This window comes from Balaenoptera acutorostrata, chromosome 12 (assembly GCF_949987535.1).
Source record: "Balaenoptera acutorostrata chromosome 12, mBalAcu1.1, whole genome shotgun sequence".
Lineage (NCBI taxonomy): Eukaryota > Metazoa > Chordata > Mammalia > Artiodactyla > Balaenopteridae > Balaenoptera > Balaenoptera acutorostrata.
The window spans coordinates 59,998,088-60,016,599 of NC_080075.1; positions in this window are offsets into that span (position 1 = coordinate 59,998,088).

Sequence of the window (18,512 nt, forward strand, 5' to 3'; positions counted from 1 at the left end):
CAGATGATATGTATTTAGTCTTGTAGATGCCATTGTGGTAGGTTCTAAAAATGACATAAAGCTGAAAAAATATATCTTCAGTGAGCTTACAATTTAATAGGGTGTGAGGAAGGTGGGAAGTGAAGGGTCAGAGAGGAACATAACCTTGATGTGAAGTAAAATGTATGCGAGGTGCTCACTAAATGCTTGCTGGAGGAGTGACCAGATGCACGCATGATTAGTGTACCACTGGGGGTCAGAGGCCAGAGAAATCACATCTGTTTTGGGGAATCCTTTCCAGAGGTGGTATTTTGAATTGGTCTTTTTTTTTTTTAATTAATTAATTTATTTATGGCTGTGTTGGGTCTTCGTTTCTGTGCGAGGGCTTTCTCTAGTTGCGGTGAGTGGGAGCCACTCTTCATCGCGGTGCGTGGGCCTCTCACTGTCGCGGCCTCTCTTGTTGCGGAGCACAGGCTCTAGAGCACAGGCTCAGTAGTTGTGGCTCACGGGCCTTGTTGCTCCACGGCATGTGGGATCCTCCCAGACCAGGGCTCGAACCCGTGTCCCCTGCATTGGCAGGCAGACTCTCAACCACTGCGCCACCAGGGAAGCCCTTGAATTGGTCTTTAATATAGAGATAGGATATTAAAAGGTGGCTATGGAGGGAAATCTGGGTGTAGGATATGGCACAAGTGAAGAGCAGCAGGGAAGTACTGTGATCTGTTCAGAGGACAGTGGACCATTTCTCAGGCTGGAGTGAATGTGTGGTAGGGGTCAAGGAATAGGAGATTAAAAAGGCTGGCAGGATAGGCTTGGATCCCACCATGAAGAACTTTGAATACCCAGCATAGGAGTGTGGCTTTTATTTTTTGAGCTATAGAGAGCCTTCAAAGAATGTTTAAGGAGGGCAGTGGCCTGATTAGAGGTCTACTTTGGAAAATCCCCTGGTAGCATTTTATTACATATATTTGAAGGGAGAGAGCCTAGAGGGAGAGGCATGCCAAGAAACTACTACAGTTGTCTAGGCTGTAGAAGGGGAGAGGAAAAGGGAACAAATGACATTCAAGGGGAGTTAATGGGGCTTAATCATTGCTTGAACTTGGGAAGATATGAGAGAGGAGGCATTAAAGACAGCTTTGAGGATTTGAGCCTGAGTTACCAAGAATTTTGGTGCTCAGAAGAGAAATTGTGGAGTCGTAAAGGAAAACTGATTTAGGGGAGAAGGAAGAAGATTGGCTTGTTCACTGATACGTTGAGAAACTAGCACAGAAAGACAGATGGGGGAATTTCTATCAAAAAACATGTAGGCATTAAACACAGGAGAGAGAGCAGGCATTGGGAGAAATGTCTGCAGAGGGAAGAGTGTAGAGAGATGAGAAGAGGGATGTAGAAGGGGTGGGTTGGAGGTGGAAATGATGAGAGGGGCAGGTGCAAGTAGCAGAAGAGAGGGGCAGGGAGAAGGAATTTTAAAACTGTAGCTGTGGATTCTCCTATATTGAAGTTCCTGTTATTTTTTAAGCTTCCTGCGGGCTGAATATTCTTGAGACACTCACCACCCCCATAAAACCAAATGTTCTCTAGGGATCTGGTCATATCATCAATTGTCTCCTGGAGTGGTCCAACCCCAGCTGTCATTTAACAAATAAAAATTGCTGTGCCTTCTTTTTCTTTGTGGTTTTTCTTTATATTCTCCATGACTGTCCTAGCTCATTTATTTGTTTCTTTTGGTTTCCTATCCCAGTCGTTTGATGATGTCTGTCATTTTTTTATGATTCATCTCTAAGTTTTCAGTGTTCTCTAGTGGTAAAACCTAGGTTGGGCTTCAGTTATAACAAAGGCCTGGCTGTTGCTTTAAAATCAACAAAAGCTGAGACTTTGGAGGTCTCTGTGGTACTATTTGCTTTCACTGCTTTACTGTTACTGTCTACAGAAAATAAGAAATTCAAGACTTCAGTCATAGAACACAGAGTAGAGACAAACTCATGTGTGTGCGCATGCTCATGTGTGCGTGAAGTTAGCTCATCTGATGACGTAATCCATACCAGTACAATGAGTGACACTATCTTAGAGTCCCATGAATGATGGGGACTCATAAAGAGTGATGCCAGTCTCCCATGCCATCTGGGCTGACTCAGCCTTAGAATTTTGCTATCAGTAATAGTTTACAAAATACTTTCACACATACACCACATCTGGCTCCAGCCTTTCTCTAACCTCACTTCCTCCTTCTCTTCCTTTAACTAATTTGGCTGCAATAGCTCTGGCTTCCTTGCTGTTCCTAGAAAGTATTTACTAAGCATGTGCCCACCTCGGGGCCTTTCCCTTGCAGTTCTTCTGCCTGGAACGTTCTTGCAGGTGATGACACAGTTTACTCTCTCACTGCACTCAGATCTCCTCTCAGAAATCAGTTCCTCAGAGAGAACCTGCCTCCCCCCGACCCCCAACGAATATAGGACCGCCCTGCCATTCTCTATCCCTTTACCCTGGTTGACTTTCCTTGTGAGCACTCATTAGTCCTTGAAGTTATACATCCATCTACTTATTTGATTTCTGTTTGTCTTTCTCACTAGAATGTAAACTCTAAGAGGGCTGGGACTTTGCTTTCTGTATAGCTGTATCACTGATGCCCAGAACAGTGACATTCAAAAAGTGTTTGTTAAAATAAATGTTCGAATGCATGAATTTGATACTTAAAATAATTTTGTGAGGCAGGCTGGGTAGATAGCCCTATTTTACAATGTGGAGACTGGGGCGAGGAGAGTTTGAATGACTTGCCCAAGGCAAAGACTTGAGATCAAGGTCTCTAGGCTCCAAGTTCACATATGTCATACTTGATCACTTAACATGCCCAAGAAAAGGGTACCTCTGACAACTTTTTAATCTTAGGCTTTTGGACTATATTTAATTTCATGCATACTTTCTGATACTTTGTTTTTTTTAAGCCAAAGCTTTCTGCAACTATTAAAAATTCTTTTGAAATTTTGTTTTCTTTCTTCTCTGGAGAAATCCAGTGAAAAAGGGATGTTTTATTTTTGCTGCATTCAGCAAGTCTCTAAGGCACGTGTTTATGAAGAGTAGAGCTGCAGAATGGCTTTGTCTTCTTTAGCGTAAGGCAAACAATTCTTAGTATTGAAGGAGAGTAAAAAAGATTTCATGCTCCTCCCAATTCATTCTGCCACCAGCTCAGAATCTAGAGAGAATTCTGTGCTGTGATCAACTATCTGAGATTTAGGAGCAAGGCCAAAATAGAGTATGCATAGAAAGGCTTCCTATTAGTTGCCACTGTGGCAATTTAAGCCATTTGTAGGTTGGAAGAGAAGCTTGGGCTTTTCCTAGGCCCTTAGTACATCTCCTCTTTTCATTTTAGGAGTCTTTTTCTTTTCCTATTACATTTTCCTTTCACCTCCCAACAGCTATTTTTTTAATATAAGAAAAATGTCATTTCCTTTTTATTTATTCACCAAACATTTATTCACTTTGTTTATGAAACATTTCTTAGTTACCTACCCTCTGCCAGTTATTATATTAAATTCTGGAAATTTAAAATGTAATGAGGATACAGCCCCTGCCCTCAAGGAACTCACTTTTTAGAAGGCAGGATAGTCAAGTAAACCGTTAATTGTACAGTACACGCCAATTCATGCTCTGAATGCTCTGATCCTCTAAGCACAACATTTTCTAGGAGCCCAAGCAGCGTTCTTCATCCAGATTGGGGGGTCAGAGGAAACTTCCTGAGAGGGCAATTAATGCTTGAGATGATTGTGACAAGGAGAGAGATAAGAGCCAGACTGCACAGATATTTGTATGCCATATTCTGTTTGCTTACTTGTTTAAAAAAATATCGTTGGCCTGGGAGGGATTTTAAGTAGGAAGTGATGTGGTCAGATCTTTTTCTTAATAGATAATACAATAGTTAATGTAATCTAGGAGAGAAGTGATGATGATAGCAGTAAGAAAGATGGGAGAAACAGTGAGACTTTAGGGATACTAAGGAGAGAATTTATTGCCAAGATATAGTGACCGATGGAGGGAGGTTAGTGAGGAGGCGGAGTCCTGTGGGATGACCCTCAGGTTCCTCCCTCAAGCTATATGTGGACAGACAGCTTGCTGTTCACTGAGAGAGGGGCTAGAGGGAAAGCAATTTGGGTGGGATGAAATGACAGGTTTATATCTGGTCATGTCATGTCTGACATCTAGTTAGAGGCGTCCAAAAGTTAGTTGAATTACCTATCAGGAGCTAATGATTAGATACATATTTTGGGAAGTTTATCACTGGGGAAAAAAGGAGTTGATACCTTTAAGGGAGAATCTATAGCATGTGAATAGAAGAGTACTGAGAGTAGTTTTCGGGAAAACAAACATATTAAAGGAGAGAAGAGGAAGATGGGTGATAAATGGTGATCAGAGAGTAGAAGATCAACAATAGGTGACTCTTTATTCTTTCTACAGTGTTCTAATAATCTGATAGTTTTTCCTTTAAATTGGCTCATTTGAATTTTTCAAGACATGGACCTCTGTATTCTTACAGGGTTTTTAAAAAATCACCCAACTTAATTATTATCCATAAGAGAGGCAAAAGGTATACATTTATTTTACCTAATGACAAATCAAGAATATCTGAATTTGGACAGGTAAGAAATCATCTGTCACCATAAAAGGAAGTTTACCATTACTCTGAGTAGTTGCAGTTTGAAACATTCACTTGTCTAGAATGGAAGGTGGTGTTTTCAAAACTGTAACAACATGACACCTAGAGTTCAGTTGCCATGTGGTGTCACAGCATTACATAGAATAAGACATAGACATTAAATAGATCGTGGATCAGAATAGTGCATACTGTGCAAAGTGGAAGACTTTGGTGAGTGACCCCTTTTTTATTCAGGGACAAAACATATAAACATGGAAACAACGCCAGGAAACTGGCAGTCTTAGTCAACCAAAGGGAAGTTTTAGATCTTTACAGTTCTAATTTTGCTGATTATGGTCTGTTAGTTCTCTTTATCTTCCCCAAATCTTATCTTCTCTGTGTATTTTAAGTTTAATAGCTGCATAAAATGACTGGGACCCTGAGCTGACTGTAGTTGTGTGGGGAGGGGGCAACAAGGTGGCAGGAGGTCAATAAGGGAGTGGGATAGGACATGAGAGCAAATGTAGGGAATGTGGGAAAGCATATGCATTTATTTTCATTCATTCATTCATTCATACAGTAAATAGATATTGGGGACTTAATATGTGCAAACACATGTCAGCTCCAAGGGCACAGATGTAGTCAAGTAAGTGATGCATCCATGTTCATAAGTAACTGGAATACCAGATCAAGAAGCAGTAACAGGCAAGATACAGGTGGTCATCTACACAGGTTACATATACAGGTGGTTATATATACAGGTAGTTTGCAGGACAAAAACATTACTTTAAGCAGAACTATACAGAGAAGCTTAAAGGAGTGGCTAAAGTTTGAGCTGTATGGAGTAAGACTTAGGAATGGTAGTTCTCAATTCTGGCTAATCAGCAGAATTGCCTGGGGAACTTTAAAAAATTATCAATAAGTAGGTGCCTCACCAGATCATCTGAAACACAACCTATGGGAGAGGGGTCAATCATTAAAAAAAAAAAAATTCCCCAGGTGATTCTCCTGTGCATTCAAGATTGAGAACCATGAATTAAGTTAGGGGAAAGAAAAAGTTTCTCTTAATAGTTCTTTTCCAGTCTGTGATTCAACTTCTATTAACTAGAACACACTTAAGTAAAATACTTATTCTTTTATAACCAATTTCTTCTATGACTTATAACTCCTTATAATTTAGTTTTTAAAAAATTTCTTTGCATATAACATTTAAAAAATAGGTAAAAATAACAAGAAATCAAGAAAGCAGTTGGGCTTTATTTAAAAAAATCTTCCAAAATTATCCTGAATTTATTATAATTCACCTCAATATCTAATGCAGTGTAGACTTACGATTATCTCTAATTATGAAAGAACTAATTCAATTATGGTCACTCTGTCTTAAGGACGGCGAGTGCAGAAATACATTTTTTTTTATTTTATAAATTTTTATTTATTTATTTTTGACTGCATTGGGTCTTCCTTGCGCATGGGCTTTCTCTAGTTGCGGCGAGCGGGGGCTACTCTTTGTTGTGGTGCACAGGCTTCTCATTGCGGTGGCTTCTCTTGTTGCGGAGCACGGGCTCTAGGCACGCGGGCTTCGGTAGTTGTGGCTCGCGGGCTCTAGAGTGCAGGCTCAGTAGTTGTGGCGCATGGGCTTAGTTGCTCAGCGGCATGTGGGATCTTCCTGGACCAGGGCTCAAACCCGTTCCCCTGCATTGGTAGGCGGATTCTTAACCACTGCGCCACCAGGGAACACCCCAGAAATAGATTTTGAAAAAGAGATGTTTACTGTAAGGTTTGAGAATTAAAATATTCTAAATTATCCAGGAAAGCATAATTAATAAAGAAGCTATTTTCCTAGAGCATTCTGCATCCTTGTGGTTATTATTATATGTGTCATTCAAATGTCCATAGGGAGAATCATAGTATTCTGATAAACAGAGCAATAAACAGAGTTTAAATGCTTTTATTTTTAGAGAACATAGGTGTCTCGTAATTTTTAACGATATCTCCACTCTAAGTAAATTAAGCAAAACTAAATGAATAAAGATCTAGACAACATCAGTTTAATTGGTCCAAGTCCTACTGTTATGAAGATGAGGAGGGAATATCTGTCAATATATTGGCAGATAAATTGGTATAAAGTAATTGGTAATATTTGCTTAATCTCCATTCCTAAATAATTTAGAGATAGTCATACATGGGGTCAGCCATCTTCAAGGAAGTCCAGTGGAGCCACCTTTCCAGATGGATTTGCCTTACAAAGACTGTCAGATTTTTTTTGAAATTAGCAAAAAAATTTACTTCTGCAGCTACCGTAATAAAAAGTATTTTATCTGTTTTTCGTTCTTGAAGGCCTACTTTTTGAGTAGTTTCCTGTAGTCTTTCTGTACTTTTGCTGAAGTTTCACAGTGAACTTTGTTAGAATATTTAAAGTGATGGTGACTTTAGATATATTCTTTAGCTGAGGCCTCCTACAGGTACCCAATTCCAAGAAGTTAGTCCCTGAACTTGATGGGAACCCTATTTCCCTTGCCCACCTCCATAAATAAGATTAAACGACCTGTTACTGGCTTCCTTGCTATTAAGCCTGAAGGAAGTTTTAAAAATTATATATGATTATATAATCAGAACATTGCATTAATTGTATTGCCTTTATAACATGTTAAATAGGTCAGATTGTTAGGGAGAAGAATGACTGATTATTTATTGAGCTCTAATTCACATACTATAAAATCTATCCATTTGAAGTATACAGTTGGTGGTTTTTAGTACATCACAAGATTGTTCAACTGTCACCACAATCTAATTCTGAAACGTTTTTATTAACCTATCAAGAAACCCTATACCCATTAGACTCCTCCGTTATGGTTGCTATAGTACCACTTACAGTAAAATCTATATCCAGCTTTCCCATTATCTGTTACCTTCTTCATTCCTGTGAATCTATTAATCTTTCACAATTAATAAAAAAACTGATCTTCAAAATGATAATCTCAAGATTTTGGAAGATTTTGACATGTTTTATAGTCAAAGAAAAATTGTCCGTGTTCAATATATGTTTAGTGTTAAATTCAAGTATAAACTGCATATATAGGTATATACATATATAAGTGCATTTATGTATATAAGTATAAATATAGATGACATTTTGTTAATTAGAATTTGTGGTTATGTAGAATTCCCCATTCTATGACATTCACTGTTTTTGTCCTTTCCTGGTATAATCTGAAACTGTAGTACCTTGTGACTCAAACAGGTGTGCATGACCTAACAGTCTTGTTTAAATGTGATATTGTAGAAAGGCTTAAGAATTATAGATACAAAAGAAATACTTATCTGGGATATTTTATTTTGGCTGTAATTTCCCAGAGAGAGAGTAATCTAGCAAGGCTTCTGCTAAGCAAACTAGGTACTTAATATTTTGTGAAATGGAGGAAAATGGCCATAGCGGGCACTCTTTAGTTTCTATCCAGACTAATTTTGGTCCTCAGTTAACATCCAGTTGAACATCTACTATATGCATGACCCTGTCATGTGTGTTATGGCAAACTAAGTATTAATTTTCAACCGAAAATTAGAAGGGCTAGTCTATTAATTGTAAGCATCAGCTTCTAACCTTCCAGGTAGTATTTGAAAATGAGTTCTCTCGGAGTCTGATAATTGAGTCCTTTGCGACAGCTTCCTAATCATCAGAACCTGCTGCAAAGGGCAAGGTTAAATTTATTTATTCTTTCTATCATGCAACCACAAATTGGTGTGACTGATTTTTCTTTTGGTCAAACAAATAGATTGTTTACCTATTCAGTGACAAGATCATTTGTTTTGCCACCTAGCCATCTTTTGCCATTTAGCCATTTAGCAACTTCGGTGTGGTTTCCCATGTGATACCCTAGCAGTTGATGCTTTTTCAGGGGTGGCCCAGGATAGCAGTTCTGCAAGCACATTAAGCAGCCAGACAAACCATGGTTAAGAGCACCAGATGCAATTTGGTGTCTAAAACTAAAGTGTGGCCACTGATAAAGAATGGGTTGGAAATGAAAGAGCAGTTCTGGAAATTCCAACAGAGAATGAATAGAAACAATTCCTATTGAAAGGCCAACAGGGAAATAAAAATTGTTTTCATTGAACAGTTATTTTTAATAGTATGTATCTTGTTGTGGATGTTTTTGACCTGTTTCTATAGTATCTGTGTTGAGTCTACACTTTCTTTATTGTATAATCCATTGTTTCTAGATAATTTACCTGATCATTGGTTTGATCTGATTGATAGCACAGATGTACTAATTGACTGCTCATGAACTAACCATGATATCAAAAACAAACAAAACCAGAAACAGATCAGTTTAGCCTGGTGGGGATGGTGGTGGATTTCATCCCATATACCATTGGCATGAATATCTATTACTATTTGTCTGGAAACATTTATGAAGATTTTAGATATAGAACTTAAAATACAGGAAATAGTATCTAAATATTTCCAAAGCCACAGTGGAGTATATGCATTAAAAAATTCTAGGTCTAGGCTGTTTAACAAAGAAGGGCACCATCTCCTGAGAAATGATCCTAATTTCAACATTTTATCCTTTTGCTAATTGGAAGTCTAAACCGCTTGAGAGATTGTTTCTTATTTTAGCTTATGCCTACATCCCCGAAAACTGCCAAAGAAACCAATTGCAATACACATAATATAATGGATTCTGTCAAAAGGTAGTTAAATGTGTATACAGGATATAGGGAAAGAAGTTATTAGAATTGGAAAAATGTACATAATTATTAGCATAATTATACAAATAAGATTCTGAGGACATTACACAAATAGTTCTGAAATCACTGGTAGTTTAATTATTTTTACCAGAGCTTATGTGGGGCTAATTGGCCAATGTGCTGGTATGTAAATCATCATGTGGTCTTTTATAATAGAATCTCAATATAATTTATTAAATGAATCAGGATAATTTTGAGAGTGGAAAATGGTACTATTAATATCTGTTTTCCCCCAAAGATGCTCTACTTTGTTCATCATAATTTGTGTTCTATACATACAGTTGATTTGTATATACCATTGCAATTAAGAATTAAGTATTCACATAAAGAATATGTATTTATCTGTGTTCGGTTGTTAGGAGGAGTTTAGCAAAATATGTCACAACAAATATATTACTTGTGGTGGTTGCTATGCACTTACTATTCAAGAATTGCATGTGAATAATCCAAGTCCCTATCTGTATGTGAAATTAAGGCCCATGAAGGTAAAGGGATTTATCTGAAGAGGCAAGACCAGAATTAGAACCCAGTCACCTAGCCCACAGTTCAGTGCTCCTTCATCATCTATTCATCTAGCTAGTATTTTAGAGCATCCATTCTGTGCCAGATACTGTTCAAGTCAGTTATTATGTTACACATTCTAAACACATGCCACCTAGTTTACTGTAATTTCCCATCTTTTTATTGTGTCTGATCAGATAATAGTTCTTTATTTTATCCTGCTCAGCAACCATGTTAATACGGAGTTGACTTCATTTCTGCCTAATCAGCCTATAAACTGTAAGCCTCAAGTTAAAATCTTCCTTTGTTATGTATTTTAATTAATATGATCTAGTATGGAATGAAATAGAATGTAACAGAAGGTTCATAAATCAACAATGCATTCATTAGTAGGGCTTTTGTCCCATGTAATTGAAGCTGTTTTTGATATGAAGAAAAGCGCAGTTTTATGCCTTTTTGTATCCTTTGGGCATGGTAGTAAATACAACTGGCTATATGTTTGATCATAATGACATTATGAGCTTTCTGACCCTAAGGAGTTTCAATTCACTTGGGAGACAATATTCACTTACAAGATGCACAGATTGTTAAATCAGTAAGTTAGATATGTTAAGTAGTAAGTCATAATTATAGGCAATAGACTGTAAATTTCATGCAGGCAGAAACCGTATCTGTCCTGTTTACCACCCTGGAGTCTAGCATGATGTCTGATACAAAATAGGTGGGCTTCATAAACATTTGTTAAAGGAGTGATTGAATAAATATATGAGAAACTGCTTGTTGTAGTCAATAAACTGAAGGAGTTCAAAGGAGAGAGACGGAAGGAGAGAGGGGAGGGAGGGAGGGGGAGAGAGAGAGAGAGAAAAGGAGAAGAAAGGGAGAGATTGATTGGGAGAGCTGGAATGATCAGCAATGGCTTAAGGACAGGTAAAGCTTATTAGAAATGGTTACCTCAGTGATAGAATCACATTGATTTAAAAATGTTCTTCGTATGTTTCTGAATTTTAAAAGTCTTAACACTGAACATGTATGTAATAATTAAATTTATTATTTAAAAAGATGCTGGTCCTGCACGAGAGCTGTGAGGATGAATAGGGTTTGGATGAAGAAGAGGAAGGAGAGAATTTTGGTTGGGATGCATGGCAGTAGCCAAATTACAGAAGAGAAAAGGACAACTGATGTTTGGAAGGGCTGGCTCGAGGGGAGAGAAGTAGGAGATAGGCAGATAAGCTTTGATGGGGCAATTATCGGACCAGAGTCTACCTTAGGCATGCCAGAGGTACCGTCTGTGCAGATTGATTTCAGGACCCGAGACAGGTCCTGGTTCTCTGCAGGTTACCCCTACCTACTGACTGATTTCTGAAAAAATACAGAGATTAACTTTAATACTTTAAATCTCTTATCCTCGTAAATCTCCTTTAGATTTGTCTGCTTGTTGTGAGTCATTTCCATTCTAACATGAATGAAGAATTTGATAGCAGTGGCTAGTAATTGTGTGGGCCAAGAAAATGTGAAAACAAAGGAAACATGAAGCCATCGCTGGGTAGGAGAAAGATCCAAAAAGGGGGCTGAGGGAGGGACCCTGCATAAATTGCCTCCTTCACAGTAGTTCTGTCCTGCAACCTTGGTGGCAGCGAAGATCAGCAGTGTTGGAAATGGGAGGTCGCTTGGAGGGGCGCGTGGGCTCATTTGGTATGTAGGTTCTTCAGAGATTCGTCTGCTTCACTCCCTCAGAATGTAACATCTAGTTTCTTTACTTTTGGCTTTGACTGTGCTTGATGCTATGGAAAGAACTCAGGCTCTCTATTCAGGTCTAGCTGTGACTACAGAGGCAGCTCTGATGCTGACTCATTTTATGGTAATGATCAAGTTCTGTAACATCTCGTGGCCTTAGTTTCTCTACCTCTAATAATGGGAGAGTATCCTTCACTGATAGGGTTTTATATCAATGAAATGACATAGCTCTAAGAAGTGCCTGACATGTAATCATTACTATTTTCCTTTTCCTCTTCTGAGGTTGGCCTCTATAGGCTTATTTCACCTTGGGGGTTTGTTTTTCCTTGTCTGCTTCAGCTTGTTGAGAACTCATGACCATTAAGAAAGTTCATTTACAGGACTACAGCCCATAAAAGTGTGCCTTTTAAACAATAGGCATTAGGAAATATCAATCACTTCATGTTCCAAACAAACAGCAATCAGAAATATTGTATGTGACAAAGCACTTTTCCCCTTTGCTAGGCAACGATCCATAATGTTTCACATTTACATTCAGTACAAGTAGACTTGAGAATTCTTGGTGCAATCACTGAATGCTGCAAACCAGGATTGATTATCTCTCTGCTCTTTGCAGACTGGGTTTCTTCTGCATTTTATAGATGTCTGTTACAGTCAAACTTCAGCGTAGTCCAGCTACACTGTCCAATGGGTGGGTTTCCTTGTACTGTTGGTACTTTACTTCATGAAATGACATGGCTTAAAGTGGCAGGAAGAATGACCCGAGGCCTCTCCTCATGCCTGGAGAGTAGGCTGTAGCTAGCCTCAGCCATGATGTTATAGGTATTGAATGAAGTATCCTTAAACAGTACAGAGAGAGTGAGGGAGCCTTAGGTCACCTCAGTCCAGAGAAGTCCCAGTTCCCCTGAGCTCTCAGCCCACTGGAATAGAAAACTTGGTGTGAACCACTTCTCTGGTCACAGAAGCTGGAAGGAAATTTAAAAATGTAAATCACATCATATTATTTCCTTAATTAAATTCCTCCAGTGGCTTTTCATTGTATTTAGAATAATATCCAACTCCTTACAACGGCTTACAAGACCCTACCTAATCTGTTCCTGCTTATTTTTCTGATTTCATCTCCAACCATTCTTCCCCACCTCCTCTCACTAGATCTAATCATTCAGAGGTTCTTTCTGTTCCTTGAATGTGCCAAATTCATTCTACCCTAGGATGGCACTTCCTGTTCTCTCTGCCCAGAACACTGAATCCATGAGCACTTACTTCGTGTTATTCAATCTCAGTTCAATGTCATTTCCCTTGAGAGCTGTTTCTGACCCCCAAGCTAAGCTACACTCACCTCTTCACTCTCTAGCATATCTTGTGTTTTATTTTCTTCACAGAATCGAACATTTTCTAAAATTATATTGCTTAGTCTTTAACTTGTTTTTTATCAACATCCCTCCTGCAGGATGTAAGTTTCATGACTGTAGGGGACTTGTGTGTGTTGTTTGCTGCTGCATCTCTATCGCCTACCTTGGTGCCTGGCCCATAGTCAGGTACTCAGTACATATTTACATAATAAATAAATTGCGGAAATAGAGAATAGAGAAATGGAAAACAGACAAAAATGAGATTTGAACTGATTACCATTATATTCATAGATATTCAGTGCATGGTCTTTCCTCAGTTATTAATGACTTGTGAATTGGAACAATCTACAAATTGTATAATCAAAAGGTTTCAAGTTTATTTCCCTTTCCCTGAATAGGAACACTGGGCAATGATGCAAAATGAGATTGTGTATGTCTACACCCAATTTCTAAGTAGTTTAGATCCTACTTTTGGTATTTATACCATGTTGGTCCAGACCTGGCTCCCAGAAAATCCCAGGCAAATGAACTCAAATTAGAGACCCCAAATATTTTATTAATTTTAAGACTCACAGTTCTTTTTAAAGATAATTGGGACCTAATGATAATAATTTCCCAAATCATCAAATTATGTCAACAAGAACTATTTTTGAAGGTGGATTCCAAATCTATTTAGTGAACCAGAGCTGCCTAGATATAAGTAGTAATATACCCTTGGTAAGGCATAGACTACTTCAGCCAAAATAACTATACTGGGCAAAAGTTTCTGGCATGATGATTAATTCTGCAAACGGGTGAAAGAAATTTAGAACCTTGTTCCCAAGATTGCTGTCACTAAGCCTTGAGGGGCGGCAATGAAGGGAGTAGGAAGATGGCTGCTGTGTCCCCAGTGGAAATACCACTGCAATAGACCTCTTGATCTCAGCCTTCCTAGCCAGTCTCTTCACTTCTGACTTGGCAGAAATGACCTAACAGAGGCACTTTCATGATAAACGCCTGCAGGAAATACTAAATTTGTTATTAAAAGGGAACAACAGACCATCTCATTTGATGTTTACTCACTGTGGAAATGGAATTAACTTTATTCTGTAGACCTCACAGAGAATAAAGAAGATGGCAGATGTATAGAGACTTGCCATTCCTTTTTAGACGGTTTAATTTAACAAAAATGAGACTGTATTTTTTAAAAAATTCGCTTCTTAAAATAGGTGAAGAATCTGGAATGAGCATTTGAGGGAGCATAACATTTACTTGTGACTGATAAACAAGCATGTCAGGACCACTGAAATCTAAACTAAAATACGAAGGACAATTAATTCCTCAGGGATGTTTTAATTTCGCATACCTACATGTTATGAGTTTTGTGTGCACTGTATGAAGTGAACATCAATCCTTTTTTCCTGTCTTATTAAAATTTAACTTAAGATCAGGTGCTGTCATTCCAATATATTTAGGTCTAGTGATTCTCAAAGCTATTTGGGGATTAATCTTCAAATGTTACTCTGCATTAAGAGTTAAGGATTGTTCAAAAATGGGCAGAAGACCTAAATAGACATTCCTCCAAAGAAGATATACAGATTGCCAACAAACACATGAAAGGATGCTCAACATCACTAATCATTAGAGAAATGCAAATCAAAACTACAATGAGATATCACCTCACACCAGTCAGAATGGCCATCATCAAAAAATCTACAAACAATAAATGCTGGAGAGAGTGTGGAGAAAAGGGAACCCTCTGGCACTGTTGGTGGGAATGTAAATTGATACAGCCACTATGGAGAACAGTATGGAGGTTCCTTAAAAACCTAATAATAGAACTACCATATGACCCAGCAATCCCACTACTGGGCATATACCCTGAGAAAACCACAATTAAGAAAGAGTCATGTACCACAATGTTCATTGCAGCACTATTTACAATAGCCAGGACATGGAAGCAACCTAAGTGTCCATTGACAGATGAATGGTTAAAGATGTGGCACATATATACAATGGAATATTACTCAGCCGTAAGAAGAAATGAAATTGAGTTATTTGCAGTGAGGTGGATAGACCTAGAGACTGTCATACAGAGTGAAGTAAGTCAGAAAGAGAAAAACAAATACTGTATGCTAACACATATATATGGAATCTAAAAAACATGGTTCTGAAGAACCTAGGGTCAGGACAGGAATATAGACGCAGACATAGAGAATGGACTTGAGGACACGGGGAGGGGGAAGGGTAAGCTGGGATGAAGTGAGAGAGTGGCATGGACATATATACACTACCAAAAGTAAAATAGATAGCTAGTGGGAAGCAGCTGCATAGCACAGGGAGATCAGCTCCGTGCTTTGTGTCCACCTAGAGGGGTGGGATAGGGAGGGTGGGAGGGAGACACAAGAGGGAGGAGAAGTGAGGATAAATGTACATGTATAGCTGATTCAGTTGGTTATACAGCAGAAACCAACACACCATTGTAAAGCAATTATACTCCAATAAAGATGTTAAAAAAAAGAGAAAGAATTAAGTATTGTTGAGTGTCATTTGTATTCTGTTGCCATTTTTTCCTCCACCATTGAGCAACCGAGATTTTCTAACCTACTCTTATTCCATTTCAGCAGGATTTATGTTTTCAGAACAATAGTTAAAAAAAGGAACTCAGACTTAATTAAATTGAAAGATGCATTAATTTGATGCATTAGGAAAAAAAGTAGAAGACTAGATATTCTATCTTTACTACCTGTAATTCATCTTTTTTATCCCAAAAGAATCATTTTTTTTTGTACTTCCATTTTTATCTTTTAAGTTTATAAAGTGAATACTTAATATGAAGCTTATAGGTTACTCCCAAAGCCTCCTTTTCTTCTTAAAATGGATTGTTTAGTTTGGTTTTTTGGATGATGGCTTTGATTTGGAGAAAAAAAGGCCATGGTACGGAGAGAAGTCAACATTTCTTTACTTCTTTACTTCCCCCCATCCTGAGGAAGCATCTCAAAAATGAGTGCCCTTGTCACAAGGTGGAGACACTGCAAGATAATTTCAAATGATACTATTAATTGCGTGTAGTTGATGATTACATACTTGATGGGAAAAATTATTTGTTTGATTTGGAGCTTTTAGACTGCAAAGGCTTGAAAGATTCATAGAACCATTTGATTTTTAGATTTAGTGCATGGCTGGCATTGTGGAAAACTGTTCATATATATTTATTTCCTAACATCTCTGGAAGAGATACTCCTTGAAAAACAGACTTTATGTTGTGTTCAGCAAATCTCGTACGTGAATAACTAACGTGGACTCTAGTACAGGGTTTATTATTCTTTTTCTAGGAAACAATGGCAGAAAGTAAGGATTGCTTCCTGCTGAAAGAGTGACATAGCAGACAGGTTTCATGCCCTTTGAACTGATCCCAGCCCAGGGCTCAGAGTTCAAAGAAAACATCAATATCAATTTGTGGGACCTGCATCATGAAAATGAATGGATTCCTGCTAAAAAAGTGAAAATCCTGATAGAGTACAAATTATTTCAAATTGTCCTCACTTCAGTAGGCAGTATAATTAGGAATTTTTGAGTCTTGGGTTTCTACTTTGTAGCCTATTCCATCTTGCAAGTTCTAATACTAGAACATTCCCTTAATCTTGGTATCTGACTTACGTCCTGATAATACCCTATTCAACATGGTGACCTTGATGCCCGTTCAATAGTACCGTCACCTCGCATGTCTGTAATGGAGCAATCACATGTGTGAATTAATGCATTAGTTCTTAATTTGCACTTAAGGAGAAATCAAGGACCTCATAAATTCAGTCCAGTCTATAGCCCGTTGCATACAGGAACTTAATCTTGGCCAGTGGCTTAAGTTCTGAGTCAAAGCTTTCTCATCCTTAAACTGCATCAGTTTTCCTAGAAGGCCAATGTTATTTCTCCCTCCTCAGTGAGAAAGATAACAAAAGAACAATCATCTCTTAACTTCTGCTCTTAAATTGAAAAGGGAGATGTCCCCATTCTCCCACAACACCTCACCCTGAGATAGAAAAGTTGCAAATCATATGATGTACCTAGTGATAAGTTCTTGGCTGTAATAGATCAGTATGGCTCACAGCATCTCTCATTGGCTGTAGTTCTCATAGGGCTGGGCAGCTGAGTGGAGCCTGTTTCCATTGGCAGTGGCTCTCCTGGTGCTCTGTTCCCTCTACTGTTGGCCAGCTCAGAGTGGCTTTCTCCTCCCTACCCACTAGAATGTTATTTATAGTAGTGCCCCTTCTGAGGAACCATTTCCTTAAAAATGAAATCTTTCCAGACACTCTTGAGATGTACTGGGGAAGTATATCTCTCTATCAAGGAAATAAGATATTTACTTAGAAGAAATAGAAATTCCATTAAAATAGTGTAAGGGTATTTTATTATGAAGAAAGAGGGATATTTCAGAGAAACAAAATCACAATGTACAACTGAACATCAAGAAAAATCAGACCCAAGAGCAGAGGTGCCAGCAAAAACCAAGAAACTTTCCTCCCTTACGCCCTCTACTTTCATAGGCTGTCCTTTGCTACAGATGCAGTCTTGTTGGTCATCAGTATACATTGTCTGAGCATGGTTGCCCCAGCTTCAAAGTTTATGAGAATATCTAGATCCAGAGGCTATTTCCAACTGCTTTCCAATGTATTTGTCTTAGTTTGAAACCCTGAGAAGAGAGAATAAGTCTCGGCCCACAGACCAGAGGTCTGAGCCTTAGCTTCGTCTGTTGTGGTCAGGGTTGGTAGAACGTGATAGAAACATGGCGTCAGGGTCCAATCCTATTAACTGAGGCTGTCAGTGGGAATGGCAGTTTACCGAAAAGAAAATGTAGTATAGACAAGCTTGCTGCTTGAAGTGTGTACTCGAACTGTAGTTTAGTGTTCTGATCCTTGGTGCCTGTTAATTATTTTATTTCAAAGAGGGACTTACATCTGGTGAGTTTCATTTGCCTTAGAGAGTATGCCTAACTGGTCAAGGTTGCTAAGTTGTCCTCATCCTTCTGTCATTTGGATATGAAGAGATCTTGGCAAGAGCTCCAAATTTCTGTTCAAACATTCGATCCATAGGGTCAAGGACACTTCCATTTAAGGCCAGGTTGTCCCAAAGTAAATATGCAAACAGAATTATAATAAACAACCAGGTTAGGTCTGTAAGGAATTCATAGTTATACAGCTTGATATCAGATTTTCTGCCTCAACATACTAGAGGTATAATTACTACCTTCTTCTGAGCATACCAAAGGAAATGGTATTTATTTCCTAGGGCTGCTGTAACAAAGTGTCACAAACAGCATGGCTTAAAACATCAGGAATTTATTGCCTTACAGTTCTGGAGGCTGAAATCAAGGTATTAGCATGGTTGGTTCCTTTTGGAGGCACTGAGAGAGTGCAATGGACTGCATTGTATACCCCGCCCCCTAATTCATATATTGAAGCCCTAATCCCCAATGTGACTACATGCATATATAGGGTCTTTAGAAGGAAATTAAGATTAAAGGAAGTCATCAGGGTAGAGCCCCAATCCCGTAGAACTGATGGCTTTATAAGAAGAGGAAGAGAGAGAGAGAT